This window comes from Phyllostomus discolor, chromosome 2, assembly GCF_004126475.2.
Source record: "Phyllostomus discolor isolate MPI-MPIP mPhyDis1 chromosome 2, mPhyDis1.pri.v3, whole genome shotgun sequence".
Classification (NCBI taxonomy): Eukaryota; Metazoa; Chordata; class Mammalia; order Chiroptera; family Phyllostomidae; genus Phyllostomus; species Phyllostomus discolor.
In genome coordinates, this window is record NC_040904.2 from 64,529,608 (window position 1) to 64,557,239 (window position 27,632).

Genomic DNA, 27,632 nt, shown 5'->3' on the forward strand with positions numbered 1-27,632 from the left:
ATCTTTAGAAATATTCATATAACATTTAGATTTAAAATTTTGTCAGTGTACTTTATATCTTATTCCATTTAGGACAGTTAAGAAAAATACTTTCAAATAGATTATTTCACTGGCATAAATGCATTTGAACATGATTTACAAAAAGGTAATTACTGAAAAACTTTACTGTGATACCCTTGACCCCTGAAATAAGATATTGGTAAAATAATTAGAGATTGATGACTTTCTAGGGCTAATGGGCAGACATTCCGACACAGCTCCTTCCTAAGGAAAGAATAAGTTAAAGATAACACGCAGCGAAGAGCTGAAGTTTTGTAATGATGGTACTCTTTTTGTTTTTAATGACACTCAATAATTCTGCCCAAGCTAATGTCTGCATGTACAAACTAGTTTGAATGTGATGTGTTTGATTGATGGGTTGGATCAAGTTGAGGTGGCATATAGGGGTAGAGGAGGGAGAGGAAACAGGTTATACTATCCTCTCAAGTCAATCAAATAACCTGATTGTTCTATCAGATGCCTTATACTGACTGCCATTGACTGTCAAGTCAGTCAAAATAGTGAAACTAGTTTTGTATGTATGCAGAGCTTTATTTTATGAGCTCTATTACTTCACTCTTGCAAACAGATGTAACAAATATTTTATATCATACGTGGATATAAATGTTAATGGGTGTAGATGTGTGTAAGAAAGAAACCAGATTTTGTCAAGTTAAATCCAACAATATTTTTCATAATTAACAAATTATGTAACAAGGACTCAAGTAATTAGTAAAGCATACAACTAAAATGCTTCTATTTTTTTATTGTTCTTCAAGTATAGTTGTCTCCACTTGCCCGACACCACTTTCCCCCATCCCACCTACCCACACCTCCCACCCTCAGTCCTACCCCCCCTTTGACTTTGTCCATGGGTCCTTTATACATGTTCCTTGATGACCTTTCTCCTTCTTTCCCCCATTATCCTCCTCCCCCCACACACCTCTAGTTACTGTCAGTTTGTTCTTTATTTCAATGTCTCTGGTTCTATTTTGCTTGCTTGTTTGTTTTGTTGATTAGGTTCCACTTATAGGTGAGATCATAAGGTATTCGTCTTTCACTGCCTGGCTTATTTCACTTAGCATAATGCTCTCCATTTCCATCTATGCTGAAAGAAGAAGTCCCTTCTTTCTTTCTGCTGAGTAGTATTCCATTGTGTAAATGTACCCCAGTTTTTTGATCCACTCATTTACTGATAGCAATATTTTCTCTGTGTTGTTGGAATCAAATTAGCAATAATTCCAGGATTTTATTGAGGGTTTTCATTAAGTAACTTGGAGGACAGATACTGTAATCCATGCACACAAAAAATATATATATTTCTTTTTAATTTTAAAATTTTACTTGCATGATTAAAAATAAAATTTTATAAAATCCAGAGAGAAAAAATGAAATGAGTCCATGACAGGCCTATTTGGATGGCTGCTCTTCGTTGGGAGCCATTCCCCACCTAAGGCAGGAAGATGGTGGCCACACAAAAGGACAAACAAGTCACTTTAGTTGATTAAGTTTAGACTGCAACTTATTATGAAGTGCAGAAGGTACATGGGGGAGGTGCAGATAGTCTGGAAATGAACAGACAAGACAAAGTAAAACTGGTTAGCTTCATCAACAACTGTCCATCCTTGAGTGAATCTGATATAGACTGCTATGCCATGTTGGCCAAAGCTGGTGTCTATCAAAGCAGTGGTCTTGATATTGAACTGGACACAGCGTGTGGAAAATACTGCAGAGTAAGCACACTGGCTCGCCATCAATGATCCAGGTGATTCTGGTATCATTAGAAACATTCCAGAACAGAGTGGTGAAAATTAAATTGTGCAATTTTTTTTTTTAGAAAACTGACTGGAGCTTGTTTTAAAAATAAAAACAAAACAAAACAAGAAGGACCTAATTACTTCTGTTCTCTTGAGTTGAGTTACTTTGTTGAAATTCTGAAGTACAGGTTAACCTGCTAATCAATCCAACAATAGCTGATGGGATACAAATTTTAAAATAGCTGGGTTAGTCATTTTTAGTTCTCATGCAATATGTATATGTGACTCAACATAAAGTCTATATGCTGGTTTCATTTGGCATGCTTTGGCGATAAGCTGTCTGCTAAAACGATATAATGAATCTCTCCCAGAAGCTGTTTTCACATTTGAGAACTGATTTTAATGTCTAAGCCTACATCATGGTTTCTGTAAAACACTAGTCTCAAATGACACAGACTGACACAAACACACCTATTGGTTACTGTGTGTACATAATAACGACATTAATTTATATTATGTAATTGTGTATTGTTTGGGATTGTTTTAGGTGCATTATCTAATTTGCTTTTCAGAAACATCCCAGAGAAAAGCATCATATGTATTGTTAAAACTATTGAATAAATAAATAAACTAAAGCTTGGGAAAGTTGAATGAATTGGCCGAGTTGGATCCCTCTTGAGTAATAGAATAAACAGTGGAGTTCTGTGCTTGTTGCTGAGCCAGGCCCTCCCATCCTTCCCTAGTGCTGTATACCTTTGTGCCTTTTATGTGGAATATATTTCAACCCACTGGAATCAGGAGGTTACTGTTTTTCCTAGCAGTTTGTATTGAGAATTCCCTGTATGATAACAGTAAGATTTTTTTTTTGCTTCAGAGCTATTGTATAATAATAAAAATTGTTTAACCTGGTTTTCTTACTTTTAGTGGTGAAGGTGTAAGATAATTTGTATAATAATAAAATTATTGCATTATCTGGCGAATAAAAAGCTTGAGTTATATTAAGCAATTTCTCCCTGGTGTTGGGAAATATATCCTTTGGCTGCCTCAGAGAACTCTAGAGTTTACTTGAATCATCCATATAAGACTGCTTTTAAAAATATAACAACGATAGAAGCAAGTTACGCTACAAATGTAATGTTAACCTGGATGCCTTTGATGGCAATAGGCCCGCCAAAGGCAATGGGGAAAAGAAAATTAAACCAACACTAGTACTAGAGTTGGATGTGTCAAACAGAGTATTTATTAGATATATATTAATTTTACAATAGTTTACTTTTCTATTAGAATTCTTCAAGCAAATCTTAAAATAGTTATCTGAAAAAATGTTTTAGCTGTTCTCTTCAAATTCTGTTTATGAAACAATGGACAGGTTGACTGCCACATGAACTATTGAGAAACTTCATCTCCTAAAGCACAGGCCTTTCTAAGCCAAGAAAAAACATTGAACAATCAATTGGTAATACTCCAGACAACAATTTCTGGCTTTCCTTAAAATTAAGATTTTTAAATGCAAAATCATTATTTTCTTACCTTTTTGATGAAAATCATTACCTTTGTTGAGCTGTTAGTTTCTCTAGATTTTGATTTAATATTGTATTTTAAGCATGCTTCTAAAATTTGTATTAATTATACAATTTGATTTTTCATTAATACAAGAAAATAATTTGTGTGATTGAGCATGTGCTTGGAGTGTCTGGTTAAAATGTTGCTTTACATAAATTGTGAATTACTTTCTTAGTAGTGAGGAAGCATCCCATTCCATAGGCTCATATAATTTGTTGGTGGCAAGAGCCTCAGGGTTGAAGGCTCAGTGGATTGAGCTCCGGCCTGTGAACCAAAAGGTTGCCAGTTCGATTCCCAGTCAGGGAACATGCCTGGGTTGGGAGCCAGGTCCACGGGAGCTGGGTATGTAGGAGTCATCCACACATTAGTGTTTCTTTCCCTCTCTTTCTCCCTCCCTCCCCCTGTCTTTAAAAATAAATGAGGAAAATCTTTTTTTTTAAAAAAAGGAAACAAACCCTAGGAACCCTGATTGGTTTCTCTTACTCTTTATTAGGTGCTTTAATGCTATGCTCTACTCTATTGTTTGAGTTTTTAAAATAGAAGTGACCATGCTAGAATCTTTTACCTGTTTCCATCTATACATTCTTAATATGATAGCTTGAATTTTTCTCTTTCTGTACAGCTTCAAGGAAAGGCTTGCTTCCAAACTGTCCCGGCATGAAACCCTGAACTGGTGTTTTATCTTTTATCCTGTTACTCTTCTCTGCAGTGTCATTTTGTCCTTTATGCCTTTCTCTCATACCTCTGTTTTCCCTATACTGATTACTTGCTCTCACTCACTCTATCATCAGGACACATCATGGAAGTGGATTATCCCAGCCTCCATCCTCATGGCTTTGCTGAACATCTTTAATATTTTACTCAGTCCTTGTTCTCTGTAGCTTTCAAATCAATGACCATCCAGTCCTCCCAGAATATTTCTCTTCCCTTGATTTCACTAATACTCTGCTCTTGTGGTCCTCATTTGGTCTTCAATCTTGTTGTGTTATTCTTTCTTTCCCAGCTACATTGATTTTTCTTTCAGTCACTACTTATCGCATGCTTGTCGATGAGTCAGACAATGTTAGAGCAACAGGGGATACAGAGATGACTGAGAAAGAAAATGCCCAGCTCTCCTGGAGCTGCATGCTGGTAGAGAGAGAGAAAGTGAGTTAGGAAACATATAAATAATGGAATTGAAAATGGTGGGTGGTTATACCCTTTGGAAAAATATAATAAAGCAATGGTATAGAGATTGGCTGGAGGAGGGAGAGCTCTTCAGCTGGCCTGATCAGGAATGTCGTCTCTTAGTGGGCTACATTTAGTTGAAACTGAAAGAGAGGTGGCCCTATAGAACCAAGGTAAGACGAATCCTGGAGGGGGAAAGAGCAAGTATAAAGACATGAGAATGACAGATCTCAAAAGAACAGCTTCTAATATGTGCTGGAAAACAGATTGAGGCAATGGTAAATGAAAAGATAGAGAAAATGAGCATAATTTCTTTCCAAAAGTTGGCCCTAAAATCTAATAGAGATATGAGGCTTCTTAAAAATGGCACACGTTCATGCTACAGAAAATGATTCTGGACTGAGGGAGACACCATTGATGTGAGAGGAAGCAGTCATTATAGCAGAAAATACCTGCAATATAGGTGTTCTTGGCTCCCTGCTCTCTCTAACTTTGATGCTTCTCATTCTCCTACAGCCTCATAGTTAACTCTCTTCTGGCCCGGTTTTAATACCCTGCCTTCTCTCCCAAGCCTTTTGCATTCTGTGTATTATATTTCATATTAGTGGTATCAGCATTCTCTCTATTTATGATCCAGGCTCTACAAGGATATTTGGTTATTCCCTTTCATTAAATATTCGGTCAAGATCTCTTTCCATTGCTACCTACAAATACTCAGTAGTCAAGACCTTTGTCTGTTATGTCCTTTCTCCTTTTCGTATGAGTACTGAAACTTCCTTGGTTTGGGCTTCCATTACCTCTGTCCTGGACTACTGTATAAATGGCTCTGCCTTGCTCTGGTATTTATTCCTCAAAACATTTATATATTGATACCAGATATCTTAATTAAAAGACTTCACCAACTTCATGTTTGCTAGAGATTCAAGCACAGACTTCCTAGCATGGCAGTTAAGATCTTCCATGTTCTTTCCATACAAGACCCAGGAACAAGGGAGCCACTCCCTCTCCCTTGTACCATGTTTCCTACTTCTGGGCTTTCCGAGCTATTCTTGACTACTCTCACCTGTATCCTCCCAAGTGCTCATCCCTCCCAGTAGAGAGAATTTTATCATTTTCATCTCATAGCATATTATATTACAAGACATCATATTCTTCCTTGTAATTTAGATAATTATTTACATATATTTTCTTTTAATTCCTTGGGGGTTGAGCCTATGTAATATTTATCACCATGACCCTAAACAATAAACACAATAACTAAATTAAGTCTTTGTTGATTGACTGTACCATCTTAATCACTCTCTTTGTCTCCACTCTCTGTACCCTGGACCAATTGGATACCCCTGCATATCATATACTGCAGCTATTTAACCAGAAGGTATTTAAAAATAATGTTTGGCCCTGTCTGGTGTGGCTTAGTGGATTGAGTGCTAGCCTGAGAACCAAAGGGTCTCAGATTGGATTCTCAGTTAGTGCACTTGCCTGGGTTGTGGGCCAGGTCCCCAGTAGGGTGTGCATGAGAGGCAAGCACATATTGATGTTTCTCTCTCTCTCCCTCTCCCCCTCTCTCTCTCTCTCTCTCTCTCCTTTCGTTCGCCTTTCTCTAAAAATAAGTAAATAAAATCTTAAAAAATACTCAGCGTATGATTTTTTACACGCCCAACTCCACCTTTATTATCTATTCCTTGTAAGGTTATAAGTGTAATTAATGACATTGCCATCTCTCTACAACCTGCGCTAGAATGTTCAGAGGCATTTCAGTTCCATCAGTCACTTGATATTATTTTTTGCAAGTTTCTGGAAACTATTATTTCCTTTGTCTTTCCTTTACCATTGCCCAAGTTTAGGACTCATAAAATAGGGTTTTATCACACAGCATTCCATCACATGGCTTTCCATAAGTTTTCTGTTTCCTTTTGCGGATCCTGAGAAGAAAGAGTCATTTGATGTGAATCCCGGGAAGGAAATTACCTGCTGAGATGGATTCCCATGGTCAATTAAAGGCCGAAATTTTATAAGTATCAATAGTGCCATGGCCAGTTGCTGACAGGGGCTCCTCATGTACTCTCAGACAGAACTCTAGGCTTTCCTCACTGCGCCCGCTTGTTTACACGGTCTGAGTCAACCACTGCGGGGAAACCCTGGGTCTCTGTCTCTCTGTCACTCAATTTTATTTATTTACTTTTAGAGATAGGGGAAGGGAGGGAAAAAGAGAGGGAGAGGAACATTGATGTCAAAGAGAAACATTGATCCATTGCCTCTCACCCACACCCTGACCAGGGACCAAATCAGAAACCCAGGCATGTGCCCTGACTGAGAATAGAACTGTGACCTTTCACTTGGCACATGATGCCAAACTGACTGAACCCCACCAGCCAGGGCATGGGTTTATCTTTCTGCCAATGGATGGAAACCTGCCCTTTCAGTTTGAACTGGATAATTTGGATACCTCATTTGCATAGAATGGACCTAATTGAGAACCTGGGTGGGAAATTTCACTATAAAAGGTAGCAGCCTGGCTAGGTACTTCAGTTGGTTAGAGCATTCTCTTGCTATCCCAATGTTGGATAATTGACCAATGAATATATAAATAACTGGAACAAGAAACTGATGTTTCTCTCTTTCTCTCCCTCTCTGTCTCTCAAATCAATTAAAAACAAAAGTTAGCCTCCCTTTTTGCTTGGGAGGAACACAATTTAGGATGGTTCCCCCCCAAAAGGATGGTTCCATCCTTTTGCTTAGGATGGAACACAACTTGAATCTGTCTCCCAGGCTGGATCTCCTTTTGCTCTGAGAAATGCTTTTAACTATCACAGTACAACAATTTTGGTTTACACTTTCCAGCCTGGTCTCTGTATTTCTTGTTCTCAATTGTAAGTATAGTCAAATAGTGTCCCTGCTTTTCCTCCAAATATTTCTTGTACTTATCTATCTCACTGTCTTTGTGTTTACTCTCTTTTCTCATCAAAAAGCCTCCTTCAGCAATAAGATTTATAATCAGATTCATTCAGTTCTTCTTGACTTTGGAAGTTTTTTTTTGTCAATAATTTGTATGTATATGACTTCCAGTAGATTATAAACTCAAAATATTTATTATTATTCTTTGTTTGACTCATGATCCCCTTTCCCAGAATCCAGTGGAATGTTCATAAATGTCTGTTGACTTGAATTGCTTCATCATTTTCAATATAATTCTGGACTTATGCCAGAATAATATATGAGGTTTGTCCAGAAATAGTCCTACCGTTGTTAACATAACAAGAATGGTTTGAGGGACCTCAGTGTAATCTGGCAGCCAAGGAGAGTGGACTGGAATGTGCATGTGTGAGCAATGATGACTTCACTGTATTAGTCATTTGGGGCTATAGACACCATTGGGTGAGCATGTGTGTACTGTATGGCCATTGCATTCAAAATGACTGAACCTGTAGAGCAATGAAACTGTATCAAATTTTGGGTTAAGCTTGAACATTCCTCCATGGAACCTATTTGAATGATTTAGAAGGTCATAGCTATGGGCAACTGATGATTGGCAGCTTCACCACAATAGTGAGCCCACTCATACCTCACATCTGGTGCAGGGTTTTTTTGGTGAAACAACAAATCTCTCAGGTGACTCAACAGCTCAGCAACAGCCCAGATTTGGCATCCTGTGACTTCTGGCTTTTTCCAAAACTAAAATCACCTTTGAAAGGGAAGAGATTTCAGATTGTTGATGAGATTCAGGAAAATACAATGGGGCAGGTGATGGAGACTGGGAGAACTGTGTGAGGTCCCAAGGTGCCTACTTTGAAGGGGACTGAGGTGTCATTGTCCTATGTACAATGAATGTTTCTTGTGTCTTGTATCTTCTTCAATAAATGTCTCTGTTTTTCACAGTGCATGGCTGGATACCTTTTGGACAGACCTCATATGTTCTTTAAATTGTATATTATTTTTAAAATTTAAATAATACCTTTTTATTTACCATATCAATTGTACCATATCAGGTGATACTTATATTCTATACTTTCCCAGTTTGAGTCATTGTGTTTGAGGCTGTTGCTTATAATATAATAAATAGTTGGAATGTATTTCCTCTACTTAATAGCAAAATGAAAGGATAATTATGTGCACAACAGGGTCATATGATAGCTTTTACCTATATTCATGGTCAATTTTGATGTCTGCAAGCTAATCTGATTGATTGCTGCCTCACCAATTAATATGTCTGGAAATTCCAAGTCAATAATACCATGGACAGTTCAGTAATATCAATGAGGTGAAGCCTGTTTGCATTATACTTGGAATGTGATTTAAATAACGTGAAAAAGTAACCCTTGCAGTTTTTTGTCTTCGGCAGTTCTGTGGGATGAAGGTAATGTCTGTGAAGCAGTTAATGTTGGTAAAGGTGATGTGGTTTACAAGAGCGCACTGTTAGGCCCTGGTGTCAGAGGACAAAGATGACATCTGCTTCACAGGCTTTCTGTGTCATAGGAGAGAAACCTTGCCTATCATTACATGTGAAAGGACATTATCCAGTGCATAGAATGACCCTCTTAGGGTTTACATGTAGGTGGGGATTTACTGTATTTCATATTTTAATATAGTACTAGCGTACTGCTTTTGTATCACTATCCCATATTAAGTATATCTGCACAGCACTATTTTAAGTAATCTTTAAGAATTAAAACCAAGTTTTAAACAAGTGTTTATATAGTTTTTGTGTTTTAAATTAATATAAATGACCAGATGTTTATATTATAGAAAAACTGAACAATTCTTATTCTTTAACTTAATTTTTTCAAGGAAAACAATACCTAAACTAAAATTCACTTGGCTGTTAACATCTACATAGAAGGCAAGATATATCTTAATGAGTCCTATTAGCATATAAATACATGTATGTTAATATTTGGAGAGTTTAAAATATGCATATTTGTGTTTCTGTTTCAAAAAATAGTTTTAAAAACAACATTGAGATTTACAAGTATTTGTGAAGAAAGTCCTTGTGTTTTATAGTCAAATTAGTTTCGAGTTTGTCATTTGCTCCTTATAGCCTAACTAGGGAGAGGACCGTTAGGAGCTTCTAGACCTTGGGCTTTTGCCTTCTGAAATTAAATATTTAATATTGCTTTGTCTGGGCTGGCTTTGAACAGGATCCTTCCTTCATTCCAGGGCAATATCAAAATTCATGGAAGAGCAGCAACTGGTATTGTCTATTGAAATCAAACTTGACTTACGTCCCCTCCCTTTCCCCACTCTTCCCTTGGGATTGCAGCATCATTACCATGTCAGAATCCCTAGGGTTGTGGTTCATGTTAAAATGAAGTGAGACTCAGTTCTACAAGAGAGCAGTCAAATATTTAGTACTAATCAGGCCTGGATATCTGTTATTACTTTTCAGGCAGTGGAATTATTCTGGCTTCAAATATTATACTGGAGTCATTGAATGTGAATGTGGACACAGAAGAATATAATTAGGTGAATCCCAGAGACAATCTGCTTTTTAGAGCATTCTTTGAAACGAGAGATGCATCTATTTAAAGGTTATCTGGCATATGAAAGGGGCATTTATTCCCCAAGGAGAGAAGAGAACTACTTAAAAGGAATACAATTTTTATTAATATTTTTCAATTAAATGTTGCAATCTCTTTATCCTTTTTCCTTTTGTAATTTTCATGTTGACCTATGTAAGTGCTTTGTCTGTGTAACATTCATTCTTTCTGGGAAAGTCATCAGATGGGACAAGTTTATTGAAAAAGAAACAGAATTAAAAATTCAATGACAAAGGTTCAAATAGTGTCTGTTAGAGCTTATCTCCTTAATGTCAGGGCTGTCACCGTTATTGGTTGGGGACTTTTGGGATTGGTTCCTAGATGCTTAGGTGGATGAAGTCAGCATCAAGGGAAGAAGTGGCCTTACTTTAATTCTGGGGGTCTCTGTTAATTGAGTGGATTTTAGCATTGTGCATATATTTTTTTCACTGCAACATTAAAAAGTGATGAATTTTTGTGATTGAAATATTTGGACTAGAAAAAACAGAACAACTCAGTCAAATAAAACAGAAAAGGCTGTTTTTGTATCTTCTTAAAAAAAAATGACCAGTGGGGAAAAATGACTGTATCATACTTGGATAGATAATATAATCTATTTTTATTATGATGAACATTTAAATAAGTTCTATTAAAATATACAACATATTTGGGACAAAATATTCTACATAAAGTGACTAGACATGAAAAACAGAATAGTATAAACACTATTTAAATTTCTAAAACTAAAGAAATTTTATATGATCTAAAAATTCTTATGTAACTCTAAAATCTTATAAATCCAATAAAATAATTATTTAAAAGGACATTAATGATATAAATAGATTTGCCTAAATATAAAATATGAACTTGAACTAGTGATACTTTTAAATATTCTTTTATAATGCAATACCCAAAACTTGTGGTATTATGTATCAGCAAAAGGATCAAGTCAATTATATATAAAACAGAAAGTCTCAGAGATTTAAGAATATTTACTTTAAAATATTTCTATCATTCTTTTTGCCAAAAATAAAGTGTGATTCAAAAGCATTCATTTGGATAATTGAACTTCTTTCTGCTAGAATAATCTGGTATTAGCATTCTGTGCCCTTTCTGATAACACTTGCTCAGAAAACAAAGTCCACTGTGTTGTTACTACTTTTCCTTTTGCCAACTGTATCAAAAATAATTATGGCTTAAAATTTCTTAATAGTTTTCTTTTTAAATTAATGTGAATTTTAATGAAAAACATTTCAGTGAAGAACACTCATAGTATTTCTAAATACCCATTTCTATTTTTTTCTTTAGCCGTATTTACTATCTAATTTTTTGAGATATTTTATGTAATGGACTAAGCTACTTCTCTGTTACTCATAATAATCATCATTTTTATTTCTTTCTTAAGGAAATTTGTTTAGCTTTGGTGCTTTTTAGGCAAACAAGCTACCTTAGTCAGCAACAGGTTCTTTCTGTCCCTATGTGCTCAGGGTCCACCCTGCACCAGGCAGCATATCCCAGGGACATGCACTTTCATATTAGCATAATCCCACTTGCTTTGCTGTCTGAAACAGAAGGGCTAGTTGATAATCTGAGAGGTCCATAACTTTCCTAGTGTCCCTAAAATGTATAGTTTTAAATTAAAATTTTGTATTTCTTTACTTTTTGTACTTTAGGAGATGTTGATGTATCTGTAGAAGATGGGTAAAACATTTTTAGCATCTATTTATCCAGACAGAAGAGGGAAAATGAGAGCCGAATGGATATGTTTAGGGAAACTATAGAATATAACTTTCCATGGTTGCCCAGGCCTCAAATGAAATTATAAGCAAGTAAACATGGCAAAAATTAATCATGGGACTAATAATTTTAAATTTTACCTTTGTCTCTATTCACAAATATCCTTTGATTTTTTTGGTCTGATTATTAACTGAGAGGTCAGGGATGATTAACAGATCTAAAAATTCAAATGAAAATATTTCACAAACTCCATGTAAATGTTTCTTGCTAAACAATTTTGATGAGTAAGTAAATAAAATGCTTCTATTTTATACATAAATCTCTTTACTTTTTACATATTTGACCATTTGTGTATCAGTCAACATTTTATAGACAGATGCATTCACCAAACTCTATCTAGGTTGTCAAAGATAGGAATAGTAAAATATCAAAGGCTGGATGAGGAGAATTAGGCAAAAAGTTCTGTGTACTTGTAAGTCAAATTTTAACTGTACAACACCCTCTAAGCCTGGTAAAGTAGAAACACTATAATTTTTTTAAATAGTACTAAGAAAATAATTATCTCATGTTTCCATTTCTAATTTTGACTCAAACCATAAAGTGTGCAAGTCAAAAAGTATAATAATTATAATAAAAAATAGCCAAATTTCATTTTATTTTTCTACTTTCATTCAAATTCAGTATTTGCTGCTTAATGATAACACTACTTTCATTAACACTTTACATTTTAGGTGCTATATTCTGTAGTGTTTTGACTGAAATGGTACTAATAACAAAAACAGTAAGCACTACCCATTTGACTTTCATAAGGGTAGAGGTAAAACATCACAGATCTCAATTGGCAGAGGAGAAAATTGGGGTGCAGACAAGTTAAGTCAGGTGGCAGCCTCACACGGGAAATAAATAGTGGTTAGGCTAGTATAAAACCATCAATCTTCTGACCTCTAATTTGGGGCTTTCCACAGTGAAGTATGATTAATCAATACCAGGAAGCAAACTAAGTATCAAGAAAAGATCATCCATTTGTATCAGTCTTTCCTACATGTGGCTGGAATCTAAAATACCAAGCGTATAAGGAATCCAAGTCAGAAGCTTGGCCTATTTTAGTGACTATTGAAAAGTCCTTTCTTTTTATTATCAGGAGATTTGATGATAAACACAGACATTTACCAAGCCCAAATTTGGGAACTACTTTGTAGGTATTTTGTTAGTAGGTCGAAAATAAGAACTTTCTTTCAGCCACTTATTTTGATTTTCTTTTATTTTTATACTAAGAGAACACTCAGATCCATGCTGAAATGCATATTACCTTATGGATTGCAGTTGGCAGGGGCTGTTAGTGTTAAAGACTCACACATTTCAAGCAAGATCGGATACATTTATATTTGTGTCAGGAAAAAAATATAGAATCTAAGAACTTAAAATGTAACCAAAAGGCAAAATCATGGCATTTGGCTAAGAGATAACAGCATCCTTCCCTGTTGAGGTTTCTTTTTTTCTACAGCTTAGTTTTCTAAGCAAACTTTTGGCAGACAAAAACTTTTTTTGTGGGACATATTCTGTTTCAAAATCTTTGACTGAAAAGAAACATAATCAGGCAGATAAAGCAATTGAAATCTAAGGTATGAGAAGGTGTTCAGTAGAGAAGCAAACGTTCCCTTGATGTTATTACCCTGAATATGTTCTTTTTTGCAGTTTACTAAAATAGTTTCTTCAGTGAGTGGGGATTTCCGTTGCATCAAGCTTTGCTGTAGATACGCTATCATATCAACAGTGACACGGCTTGTTTACAGGAGGGTGGTATAAACAGCACATGTTCTTCCTTGAAACAGCTTTCTTGTTGAACTTCAACGGAAAAGGGAGAATAAATGTAGAAGGAAGAACAGAAGGAGATAGTGTTTAACATGTAGAGTAAAATCTAAGGCAGAGGATAGAGTAGCTGATAGGATCTTTCTGTTTGCTTTAAAAAATCATTAACAAGTCTACTATCTTCTTTTTCATAACTAATAAAGGACCTTCAAATTGTGGTCTTCAATGTGAAAGGTTATACATGGCTTATTATAATATTTCTTAATATTTCAAGATGTTATATGTTTTGAAATTAATTCAGTGAAACAAGGAACGCCAAAAGGGGGGGGGGGGCTGAGAGAGAGAGAGAGAGAGAGAGAGAGAGAGAGAAAGTGAATGAGAACCTGCTACAACCTGTCTTAAGATGTTTCTAATCGAAAATGTTGCAACAGACATTCTGAAAGAATGCTAGTCAAGCAAAGCACCTCCCATCTTTTTGATCTTAAGTTAACCTTATTTCTATTTCTCGATAATAATGACGGTTTACGTAACACATTTCAGATTGTATCTGACCTTATGCAAACTATTAATTTCCTTCTTGCGTAAGAACTGTTATTTAGGACAATAGAACCAGGTAAAAATAAAATAGGCTAAGGTTTAGTCCTGGGCATCGTTATTTGGATCATGGTTGCTAACTCTACCTTGGTGCTGGTTACAGACCCACATGGTTGTTATTCCTAGGACCTGGTAGTTCAGTTCCTCAGACATTCCTGCATGAAAGAAAATCATCTGGCTAAAAGGGAGCAAATATTCTGGGTACAATGTCACGGCTTTGCTAGTCCAGCCTTCTTCAGGTTCCTTGGGAGATGCATTAGTGCTTTGTGAAACTGTGGAGTAATTGAAGGTGCATAGTTCATGGTTTTTGTCATTAACATACTTGAGATTGAACCCAGCACTGTTACTTATTGTCAAGCTTGTGGCCTTGCACAAATGATTTAACTTCTCTGAATCTCTGTTTTCTAATCTACATCACTAGGCTAGTATTGCTTCTTTTATAGAAATGTGTTAATGTTAAATAATGCATTAAATGTTTTTTAGATATCATCAACACCAAGGTAGACAGCAGTTGTCATTGTCATGTGGAATGAGTCACAGAGGTTTTCTCAGCATTTTACTGAGAGCCTGGTCCTTACACTCCAGCATAATGGTCCTTGAAAATAAGAACCAGATTCTGAAATCTTGCTGTGTTTTTATAGTACAGAATATATATATATATATATTTCATATATATATATGGAAGTAAAATTTGGATTGCTTCTTGTTATCAAGTATCCAAATTACTTGCAGTTGTAGTTGTAAAACAGTGAAGAAACAGTAGTGACTGTATCATTATGGAGTGTGTAATTAGTCATGCCTTTTTAAAAATCATTTATGGGGTCCCTAGGATGTACTGAGTCCTGTAAGTTATGTAAGGATAAATAAATAAGGGCTTCTTTTCCCCATAAATACTACCTAGTAGAATAAAAATACATTTCTGGTTGAGTAAATTAATTAACACGTGAGGCAGAATAAATAAATGAAGTGCTAAGTAGGTGAACAAGACACACAGTGTAAGAAAGTAGGAGGAGGAGTGATTGCTTATGAGAGTGTGGGGAAACAGGGTGGGTCTCTGGAAACGATGGTGAAATCACGCTGTGAGACCTAGGTAGGGCTGCACTAATTTGAGAGATAGAAACACAAATATGAAAATGTAGAACAGGCGCAATGACAGGGATCCGTGAATATCACTGGCTTTGCCTAAGGAACTGTTAGTGGATGGAAGGGGGGAATGCTAAATTATAGACTCAGAAATCTTTCTTAACTTTTTTCTTATTATTATTACCAGATATTGATGGAAATGTTTTGGGAAATTTTAACTTACGTACATGTGAACAAATGAATAGCTAATTTTAATCAAACATAGAAAAGATTATTGGTCTAGTTTTACTTCATTTATAAAACAAATATGTTTCTATTTTTATTTAAAACGATGAGGATGGTGACTAAAAATAAAATGAACCAAGTTTTATGCGTGTTGCATTTTAACAAGTTGGATGTCTCATTGGAATGCACTTCCTTCTTGCTCCACATTTATTTTTGGAATTTAATAAGGTGCCTGTCATATCTGCCTCAAGGCTAAAAAACATCATGGGGGGAGAAATCCAAAGTACTGTCATGTCTGAGTGACATGGAGCCAATTTTATTTTATTTCCTTTTCATGGGGAAGTGGCTGAAATTAGCTGGCCGCACTTTTGAAAAGCCATTGCTATACCATCTGTTCTAAAGGCCTTGTGCTGGTTAACTGGTAATGACATTGCCTAGTGACATTTGTCAGGTGTATTTGACTGAGGAAACCAGTAGAGGATTTTCATTAAAAAATTAATTCTGTGCATTTTACTGCAACACTCATTCTCATGATAGATTCTGGTACAGTGCCACATATTTCCAGAAGTGGGTCTCATTACTTGAGAAACTTGGGAAGGTAATAACTTCTTTATTTCTTCTTTGTACTCCCAGAGCACATAATTAACATACTGAATCATTTAGCTCAACTCTCCATAGGACAAGGCTGAGAGAATACAATGGGGACATCAGAGAAACTGTGGCAAACAAGTATGGTTTCTGATTTTCATTCAGGGCGAGGGAAAAACTGCCATGTGCTATGTCTTGCTTGATAAGATATAAATGGGGCCATAATATTTTTTTAAAAAATTAAGTATAACCAGTATCAGAGAATTATCCTGCTCTGGCTTTGCCATTTATCAAACTGTAAAGTGTTATTAGCTGAAGGATCTGTCTGAAGCATAAAAGTAAACAGTATACCATTCAATAGGTATGTTGTTGTAATAAACAAAATCAGCACTGTGACCATTTTGCTAATTGAATCAGAGTTAAGATCCACTTTTTAGTAGTTACTATGGGAAGTTAGTTAAATAATATGAACCTAAAACATATAACTATAGTAATGTTATGGTAAATAATAGAGACTGTGAATAAAGTCAATGATTAGTGGCTAGACAGCTCTTCCTACTTTCATTATTTGGAATCTCTTGCTTCTTGGGTAAACAGTAAAAGCATAGTGAATCTAAACCACTTTTTAATGAATTTGTGTCTTCCTGGGCACAAAGAGAGATCCAGGAGCTCTTCACTGAATCCCAGGAGGACCCTGAAGTAGATTGAGAATTGAGTTTGGGTTCAAACTACCAAGTGAATATATAGGTGAGTGTTGGTTGGGTAAGTAAAGGGGGAGGGAAGCAATATAGGAAAATCTAACCATGAGATTTTGTGGCTACGCTTATTCTAATCCCAATTCTATGGGCTGGATCTATTCCTGGTAGTATAGAAGATAATTTAGTGGTAAGGCCAGGTCTAAATGATTAGCTATTGAGTCACCATGTAAGAAATAAATGTGAGATATGAAATAGCAAGATGAGCTCTGCCCCAAGTCAGAGATGCCCCTACTCGGCATTGTCAAGGCAATGTGAATCGTAAGAAGTCAACTGTCTATTGCCGTGTCGGCACTCAACATTTTATTTTCCTTTTTGATGAAACTCCAAGGCAATATTTTATAGATTCCCTAAAATACTCTTAAATCTCTCAAGAAAGCTGTTTAGCACTTATTTTTTTTGTAAATAATGCATTTATTTAAATAAATGGCATTTCTTGGAAAGAATATACCTCTTGATTATAGCTGGGCATTATCTTATTCTACGCAAGCTACCTATCTCTTGGGAGCATATTTTTTTAGTCAAAAACACAGGAAGATTTATTGGCTGTTTGAAATAAATGTTTATTTGATTCCCCAAACACTCATTGCTTAACTGGTCACTGACAAATGGTGCTGAAGGTTGAAAGAGGGTGGGGTGGATTCTTTTCAGTTTAATGAAAGATTTAAGGGAAACCCTCCTGAAGAAAAAAAAATGCAGCAACTTTTAAAATTTTTACTTTTAGTAAATAACTGCATTTAGTATTTTAGTGACTATCTACCAAGACTTGAACCATTCTGAACAGATTGAAGGCTTTAATCCACGTCTTCAGTGAAGGAGTCCATGCTTAGAACTGCTTTATTTAACTTAAATGTATCACTAACGAATTGCTGTGGAATTGTGTAATGCTGTTCCCAAGAGCAGCTCAGAATAGCTCCCAAGGTTTGAGTCTAGCTAGCCTTTATTCCTGGAGCAAGCAAGAGTAGGTTGTCATGGAGATAGGAGGGAAATCAGCAGACTCTATTTATGTTTTAGGTGAGAATGTACTGTCTTTCTTCTATAAAGTTTAGAATTGGACTGTGCTCCAGCGGCATTAGGCTGAATGCTTAACAGAGAACACTGTACACTTAGGGCTCGCTTAGGCTGGTTGATGAAATTCCATATTCACATCCCCAACATGAGGCCAGTGTCATCCTTTACTTATTATCTACAAGTACACGGACTTACCCTTTTCTCTTGTGTAAGAGTAATTGTTTACTTATAGATTTACCCTATGACCAGAAATTCTGAGTGATAGGATCGTCTTCCTCGACAGAGAGGCACTATGTGACTTGGCAGATATTACATGCTTACTCTTTTTCCTTTGGATTCTTCACTATTTCCCTTAGCGTTTCAAAGCACCCAACTGATCTCACTTTGAATTCTGACCTGTTACTTATTAACTGTTTGATGTAAAACAAGTAAAATCTTGTCTTTAAATTAGTAATAGCACTTAAATTACTCAATAAAATGAGTTTGGGGGATCACCTGAAAACAAGTTTTTCTGGGACTTAAGTCTATTAATCTTGTTCTCATAAGTGTAAAGGTTCTTTCTCAGAGTTTTTAAAAATTTGGATGTAATTCAAAATGAATTACCTGGAAACCACCTTTGTTGGGTTACCTGGAAACCACCTTATGATGAAGTATTCTGCTGTGATTTCTCTTTAATGTTTTTGATTTATAGAGAAATAATCAAAGTTTCATACATATAAAAGGGCTGACTGAAAAGCAAAGAATATTAGACAACTTAGCATTCTGTAAACAGAGTTTTTGGAAGTTTTGACTAGAAATAACATTTGGTCTTCAGTTGGTACCTGGAAGTCAGGCTTAATGTTATATTGCAAGTGATATTTAGTTTTAGCTGAACATTGTCATCTATCACATTAAAATGAGGTTGTTAATCTAAATTTGAGAGACTTCATAGTTTTATCTTTTAAAATGTTATGGTTCCCAACAGATACAAACATAGGAAAGTTAATTTTTACTTATGACTGCACAACTGTGGCAGTGATGACGGCGATTACAATGATATCTAGGATCTGTGTCCATAACCACATAAACTAAGAGCTGCCTGTCCAGTTTATATGTGTCACATTTACTGCTTCTTCCTGGTTTTGGGTGAGTTTTCCTGAGGTATATATACTGCTTTTATGGAAGCATTGCAGACGTTTTTCTGTATGAAAACAGAAAAACTGTGTTGTATCATAGCACACTTATATTATACATGCAGGAAGTTGATTATAACTCTTAAATATCACTATTATATTTTTAAAAGTCATAAGTAAAATGAGTAGTCAACTTCAAAACCACTATCTCGTAGACTAGCATATTAATCTTAGATGTAGGGAGGCCTGGAACTGAATTCTGTCTTAGCTTTTGGTTGATTTACTTTGTAATCTTGGTCAAGTTATTTAACTTGTGTCATTTTAAGTCTCTTTGTCAGTATAATGGAGGCCCTCAGGCTACCTAAGAAGCTCACTTTGAGGATCCTATCTGGTCATTGTCAAAGATGCCTGGACTGGACTGTCCCATATTAGGCTTTCAATAAAATGACTGCCTCCTTCCATTCTGTCTCTTAACAGTCTCCAGGTGGAGATGCCTCCTGCTTTCCCCTCCAATATCTGGTCCTCCTTACCCCTCCTGCTGGAGGCCTGCCAGAGCTGGTGCCATATGCCTAAAAGCGGTGTATCTGAGAAAAACTGACCATAATCGTAGCGGATTGTTGGCTTTATTTTCAGGTTTAAACTCTTTCAAAAATACTTTCTTAGAAGTCAATTAGATCAGTCAAAGTACAGTTTTGTGCAACATTATTGAGCAATGCATATAAACTAGTAGCAGAGGCAGACACAGACCTTTTTCTTCAGAATCAAACATGAATGTGTTAACTGTCATGAATAGGCACTCTCCTTGATATTGCCCACTTTGCAATCAGTGACTGGATAGAGATGTGATACATATAAAAGGTCTGTCCAGAAAGTACCCAATCATATAATATAGAAAATAGAGACATTTATTAAAGATACAAAATACAAGAAACATTATACATAGGACAATCTAGGCAGTAGTGGGGGCAAAGTCACCTGGATAATTTGATGTTTCACCAAAAAACTGTGCACAGGACATGACACATGAGCGGGAGTGTTGTCGTGATGAAGCTGCCAATCACCAGTTGTCCTTAACTGCAGCCTTCTGAATCATTCAAATAGTTTCCATGGGGGAATGTTCAAGCTTAATGCAAAATTTGATGCAGATTTGTTGCCCTACTTGCTCAGTCATTTTGAGTGCAATGGCTACACAGTACACATACTCACTCAATGGCATCTCCCACCCTCACTGACTAGTACAATGAAGTTGTCATTGTTCATGCATGTGGATTCCAGTTCACTTCCTTGGCTGCCAGGTTACATCAATGTTGCACAAAACATTATTATATTAACAATGGCTGGACTTTTTCAGACAGACTTTGTATATCCAATGGACTATTAGCCATAAAAAAAAGAAATCTTACTATTTGCAACAACATGGATGTACATAGAGGGTATTATGCAAGGTGAAATAAATCAGACAGAGAAAGACATATGATTTCACATATATGGAATACAAAGAAAAAATAGATGAGCAAACAAAATAGAAACAAAGTATTTGTGGTTTGTGCCTACTGCATATGTTTATAGTGGTCTCTTTGAAGTTGATGGTTGTTTAAGTTTGAGCACACTCTAACATCACTACAGATTTTACCCACCTTCCCAATATTTATATTTTTGACGTTATTTTTTACTTTTGTGTGTGCATTTTTGTGTATCCCTTAGTCTTTGTTGTAACTATACATGACCTTCCTACTTTTGCCTTTTAACCTTTGTACTAGTTTTACAGTTGACTGATCCACACTGCTTTTATTGTGTGTTTCCCTTTTTCACTGAGAATCTTTTTTCTATAATTTTATTCATATTTTTTATCTTTTGTTGTAATACTGGTTTAGTAGTGATGAACTTTTTTTCATTTTTTTCTTGTCTGGGAAACTATCTCTTCTTTGATTCTAAAGTTAACCTTGGTTATAGGTCCTTGCATTTTATCACTTTGTATATTTTGTGCCAATGTCTTATGTGTGGCCAGCAAAGTTCCTGTTGAGAAATCAGGAGACAGTCTTACGGGAGTTTCCTTTTAGGTAACTAACTTCTTTTCTCTTGCTACTTTTAAGATTCTTCCTTTGTCTTTAACTTTCTACCTTTTAATCATGATGTGTCTTGGTTTTGGCCTCTTTGAGTTCATCTTGTTTGGGACTCCATCATTCCTAGTTTGTATGGCCAGTTCCTTCACCAGATTCGGGAAGTTTTTTGTCATTAATCCTTCAGAGAGTTTTCTATTCCTTACACTCTCTTCTTCTTCTGGTACCCCTATGATGCCAATATTAGTATGCTTAATGTTGAACCAGAAGTGCCTTATACTATCCTCATGTTTTTAATTATTTTCTCTTGGCTATACCTGTTGTGTTTTATCTATCTTGTCTTTTAAATGGCTGAGTTGATCCTCTGCTTTATCTAATTTACTGTTGAGTTCTTCTAATGTATTCTTATTGTATTCTTTACTTCTGATTGGTTCTTTAAATGTTTTCTATTTTAATTTGTAAATTTTGTATCTCTTTGTTGAAGTTCTCACTAAGTTCATAAATTCTGCCTTTATGTTAACTGAGCATCCTTATGATCAGTATTTTGAACTCTGCATTTGGTAGATTTCTTGTCTCCACCCTGTTTAGTCCTTTCTTGGAGTTTCATTTGGGGCACATTTTCTTCATGACCTCCTCATTTCAGCTGCTTCCCTGTGTTTGTTTCTGTGTATTAGGGAGATTGGCCATTTCTCCTGGTTTTGGCAGAGTGGCATTATATAGTAGTTTTCTATGCAGGCTCCCTAGTCACTTGAGCCAGGTGCTCCTGGAGTGTTTCTTATGTGTGTTGTGTGTGCCCTTTCATCTAGTTGAGCCTCGATTACTGTTGGCACATCAGTGGGTGGGATTGACCCTCAGGCTGATTGGCTGTGATGAATGGCTGTGACTACAGCGGCCAAGCTGTTTTGTGGGGGCTGAACCCATGGAGTGGGATTTGCTTTAGCAGGGCTCTAGTACCTGCCAAGTTCATCTTTTGGGTATATCACTTGTGCGGTTGGTTATGTGGTGCTCTGGTGAAGTCAATGTCTGCCACCAGGTGTGTTGGTTCTGGGACCTCATGGGACCTCATGGCAGGCCAGTGTCAACTATTGCCTATGCTCGACTTGAGGTTCACCTGGCAGGAGCTGCAGAGTGATCTACATTTAGTTGCCATATGTCCTGAGCTTGGGGGACCTGGGAGATTCTAAGATGTGAACTGAGGCTTCCTGGTTTGGGGCCCTTTACCAAGAGGTATGGGGCATACCAAGGCCAGACACTGATTGTGTGGGATTTGTACACTTTTGAAAGATTTTAGGAATGTCCACAGTGTGAGCTGCTACAGGTTGAAAGAGGTAGTAGCTGGGTATATGAGTTGGGTGGGCCATGGTCTCAGGGAATCTGCAGGGAAAGATGAATTGTGTTCATCAAGTTAATGGAGAGCTCAGATTTGGTGCCCATCTGTGCCTGCCAAGTGAGGAGGAGAAGGCTCAGCAAGAGACCATGTTGTCTGCCAGCACTATTTTCTCTGGAAGAGCCGCCCTTCACTTTGCCCCTCCAGGCTTTTCTCTGAAGCTAGTTAATTCATTGTCCCTTATGTCCCTTGTGCTTTTTGAGCTACTGGCCCAACACTAGAGCTCCTATGCAGTAAGTTCATGAACAAATGAATCTGTATATGGTTGCTTTAAAACTTGCAGAGTCTCAGACTCCAGAAGCCCTCCATACTGCTCAGCCATGATCCCCCCTGGTTTTCACAGTTAGATGTTATGGTGTCTTCTCTTCCTGTCACTAGAATCCTGGGCTGGAGGGCCTGGTATGGGTCTGAGATTCGTCCCTCTTCCTAATACATTCCTCTTTTTTGTTAGCCTCTGTATTCTGGGTATGGGACATGTTTGTTCTATGTTGTAGCCCCTCTCACAAGTCTTCATGTAGCTTCTTATAGAAATTCTGTTTAGCTAGTCTTCAGGTGTTTCTCTTGATAGTTGTACTGAAATTTAGTTGTAATTTTGATGTGGTTTTGGGAAGACACAAGCATAGCATTTATGTATTCCACAAACTTGGGTAAAAGTCCTCAAATTTTTATTTCAGTGACAGAGCAGATTATTAAGCAGATTTTTGTGTTTTCTTATGGATATTTATAAAAGACATATTTATAAATTAACAGCAAAAGTTTATACAATCAAAGGAAGTATTACTACAAGTTAAATTGAGTATTTAAATATACTCGTGTGAAAATAGTATTTAAATAAAATTGAATGGAGAAAATGATTTCTTGAGAAGTTTCTCTATAGCCATGTGACATAAATTGCAGCTATAAGTTTAATATTCATTGTATAACTATTCCAAAAAAATCTTAAGTTTTGTCTTTTTAAAAGCTGAAATCTAGTATCATCAAACTATTGTTAGATGTGTGTCCTGACATGAAACAAAGTTTCTCTGGGGAGGAAGAATCAAAATCTAGTGGGGCACTCAAAATTATGCAATGTGATTGGTGGTTCTGAATCAGTTTGAAATTATAGAAGATTGAAAGACAAAAACCACATGATTTCACTCATATGAGGAATCTAATGAACAAACTAAACTAACAAGCAAAACAGAGATGGACTCATAGTTAGAGAGCAGACTGACAGCTAGCTGGCAGGGGAGGAGATGGGTGGAAGGGATAAGCAGAGGAAAAAGGACTCATGGACATGGGCAACAGTGTGGTGATTGCAGGGGTGTGGGTAAAAGGGGACTAAATGGTAATGGAAAACAATACAGTAAAAAAAGAAGAAGAAAACTATAAATACATAAATAAAAAGAAACAATAAGCATGGTGATGGCCAGAGGGAGGGGGTGCGGGGGTTAGGTGCAGGAGGATGGAGGGTGGGGGAGGTGGATACGTCTGTAATAGTGTATTGTGTCAATAATAAAAATGAAGAAAAATAAGTAAATAAAATGATAGAAGATTGAGTGTTTTTTTTTCTTTTTTTGCCACTGAGCTTTGACAACATACATGAGTAGTGGGCCTATGGAATATTATTACATTAATAATATGTGGGTTTTAAGATGATTATAGTCTTTTATAGACACAGATGTGGATTCTAAGCTCTAGATACAGATACAATAAATCAGAAATAATGGTAAATCAGGGACCTAGAACCATGAATATAAGTTGACATTTTAAAAGAATCATAATCTATGGTAGTTGAAATATATATTTAAAATAGAAAGGACATATATTACATATAACTTTTGGATATTCTTTTCCTATTTAATCACTATATTTAAGGAGAATTTAGTTGAGTAGTTTTGATTTTCTTTGAGAAGATAACGAAAACATTATTTTGTGCTTTCTTTAAAGGCATAATTTTCTGTTATGCTTGTGAATAGTGATTGCTATATTACTTCAATGTATTTATACTTTAATTGGATCAATACAGAGGTTAATTTGTATAATGTGGTAGGTGTTGTTTGGGGAGTAAAAAGAAGACTAACCCTTTGAAGTAGGTTTTCAATGTCATAAGTAATTAAAGTATTCATTTTTGACTTTACAAATGAATGATGATTTTGTTCCATTTCTCTAATCTGGAAATTAAAATTTGAAAACTGAACTGCTAAAGATTCTTATATTTTTATGTGATGTTGATGTCGAACACCTTTTAGAACTCTTAGAACACAGAATTGTTCTACTTTCTAAAGTTTGGTTTTATTATAAGTTGTTTTGTACTTTATAATCTTTTTTGGTTGTCACATTAGAGAGAGAAGTTAACGCAGTTATGGGATAACATTCCTTAAAGGCCTACTGTGTTTTAGGCACTGATTTCATTTACTTTTATTTAACCCTTATTTCTTTATTGAACCACCATATCCATTTGACAGGGAGGAAACCCAGGGTCACAGGGGTTAAGTGTCATGTTCAAAGTCACCCAGCAACAAAGTGGCAAAATAAGAACAAGGTCCCAGATCTTTTGACCCAAGGTCTAATGGTCTTTCCGTTAAACTTCAATTGCCAATTTTGTGTGTAATAGAAGAAGGCTATGATATCTTTTCTTACAGAGATAAATATTCTGAAATGTAAACTTTATATTGTACTGTTAAAAGGAGAACTAGAGAAAGTACGAGTTTTCACTAAAATTCAAAATATTCAGGGAGATAGAATTTAGATTAACATTGGGTATATTGGATTTTAGTTTAGTAAAAGAAACATATGAATGTTATATTATCCAGTGAAATATGAATTTGGGGAACCAAACTCTTCTTGGAGGTTTTGAATTCCAGTTAAGTTGTATAAGTCTAAAAGTAGAGAAAAGCTTTCTTAAAGGCACATATAAATTCAAAGAAAAGTATTGGCAAAGCAAAAATTTGTAAGAATTAATAAAATAGGCCTAGTATAAAGTGTTTCATGTTTTTAAAACAATTCAACTAGTGTGTAGATGTAGTACAGACACTGAATATAGTTAAGCTTTATTCTTTGGAGTTCTTAACCATGTGACCACAAATCTATACTGCCACCATGTGGTTGTATGTATATTTCAGAAAGAGGCTCCAGTGAGGATAATTAACCTCTGAAGTACCGAGAAGTAACAAAAATTATCCAGTGGTAGCTAAACTCTTCTTTTCTGAACTCAGAAACCTAACCGTCTGTGGGAGCACAATATACTTTTTCTAGACTACCCAAACTCTTACTAAGGCACATCAGGAACCCCACTGACTTGAATAGCAAAGCTATTTTACAGACATCACAGGAGATACACCAGGACCAAGAGTAGGATCTACATGTCTTTTCAGATTCTTTTGTGTTCATGGTGGAAGAAGCTATTCTATACTTAAGCAGATGTTAAACACCAACACAGTTTTTATCTGGAAAATACATTTTAACGCATTCTGTAGAAATCAATGAAAAAACAAGCTTGCCAAAGAAAATTCTATGGGTGTGTGAGAATGAAAATCTTCATTACTTCTTCACATTTAACTATGTTTATAAAACTGACCAGCAGTGTATCTGTCTGGGATTGAGTAGTTACTACAGATTGCAAGCCAGGTGTGTTGGCAGCTCTAATGTTTCTATAAACTCATTAACCCAAGGAAGCTACCTGATTGTCAACAGTTGATCTAAATTTTGTTTGAATGTGGATAATTTGTCTTTAGGTGCTGATGATCCTCCTGTTTTACTTGCTCTAGCAAGAATTGGATTAATAGATCAAAATAGCACAAATGACAACAGAAGACATCTAAAATTCTTTCTATTTTAAAATTTTAGAATATTAAAACTTCAGTACTTAAGGATTATCCACTTAGGTTATGTTTTATAATGTTTAAGAAATATTTGCAATATATCTTTGCATTAAAAACAAGTCTGTACTGATTATAAGTTACATAATTTGGGAAAATTCTTTAACCTATTTCCTTATGCCCGTGATGAGGAAAATATTAACATCATAAAAATACACAGAGGTCATAGGTCAGGGGAGTAAAATGCTACTGTGTTTCTCAAAGAGTGTGGTAGGAGTGTGTGCATGTATCTGTGTGTATGATTATGTGTTAAGACAATAAACAAAACTATTTTATTCAGCATAAACATCTTGACATCTTTCATATTTTATTTAACTTAGTGGTGGGAAGCTTGAACATTAATACAAAAGAATCTATTGTAAAGCACTTTATTTGTGGAGAATCCTTGTGGAGAGTGGAGGAAAGAGGAATAAGCTAGTCCCATGAGAGCCTTTTGCTGAGAGAAGAGTATGAAACCAAGACTCTCAAGTAACACCAAAACAAACACGCCCTGGCAATGTCGTCTTTGTCTCAGTAATTTTCACTGTGCACCAGCAATTTCTCAGGCAATTTTTAGAACCTTTTTGAAATTGGTCTCCAAATTGTGCACTAATACACAAGTGCTAATGAAAGCCTTCCTAGCCTACAACCTCATTAGCTCTCTCTCACTTTTTTACTAATCCACAAAGTCTGTCCTTGTTGGTGGACACCTGGCGGTCCCCTCCCCTTCCCATATCTCAGCAGAGATGTAATTGCCAAGGAGTGGTGTGAGGTTTCGTATTACCTAGATGTGTGGCTTATGCAGACTCTTCCGTGAGACTGTCTGTTGTCAATAATTAAGAGCTATCAAAACACTTGATAATCTGACATGAGGGCCCCTGTGATCCCCAGCTTCTGTTTTATTATTTAAATACACAGGATGCACAGAGTATACTGGGTCCTAAGTAAGCCATATCAGAGAAAAGGTTGGCTTTTCAGCAAACAGGATGTAGCCCAAAGGTTATGACAAGGCAGAACAAACACAGCCCAGTGAACAGCCTTTATTGCTGAAGAGCTTGACAGAGCAGGTGGGATTTTAGAAGCTCTTTTGAATACTGAGATGACTGGAACTAGCAAGATTTAATTAACAAGCTGTTGTGGTCAAATGCAGAGACCATGAAAATGGGCATGCATTTTGGACTTAAGTATGAGGAAAAATTGTGTTTTGAACAGAATGATTCCTAGAAATAATACAATGCTATGTATTATTGACTTACATAAATAAAGAGTTAATTTTTAGAGAAACAAATTCTCAGTAAAAATTAAAGCCACTGGAGTCTGTGTGTAAACAGTGAAAAACACTTGGTAAAAAATGGTTAAACTTCTGTTTTCAGCAACATTAGCTTAGCAT

The 27,632-nt window shown here is 36.0% G+C and overlaps 1 protein-coding gene and 1 pseudogene across 18 annotated transcripts in view; both read left to right on the forward strand.

The window, feature by feature from the left end:
• The window catches only part of ROBO2 (roundabout guidance receptor 2), a 1,287,372-nt gene that overhangs the window by 885,928 nt on the left and 373,812 nt on the right, over positions 1-27,632 (forward strand). The window lies entirely within an intron of this gene.
• Positions 1,441-1,856, forward strand: LOC114490664 (annotated as a pseudogene).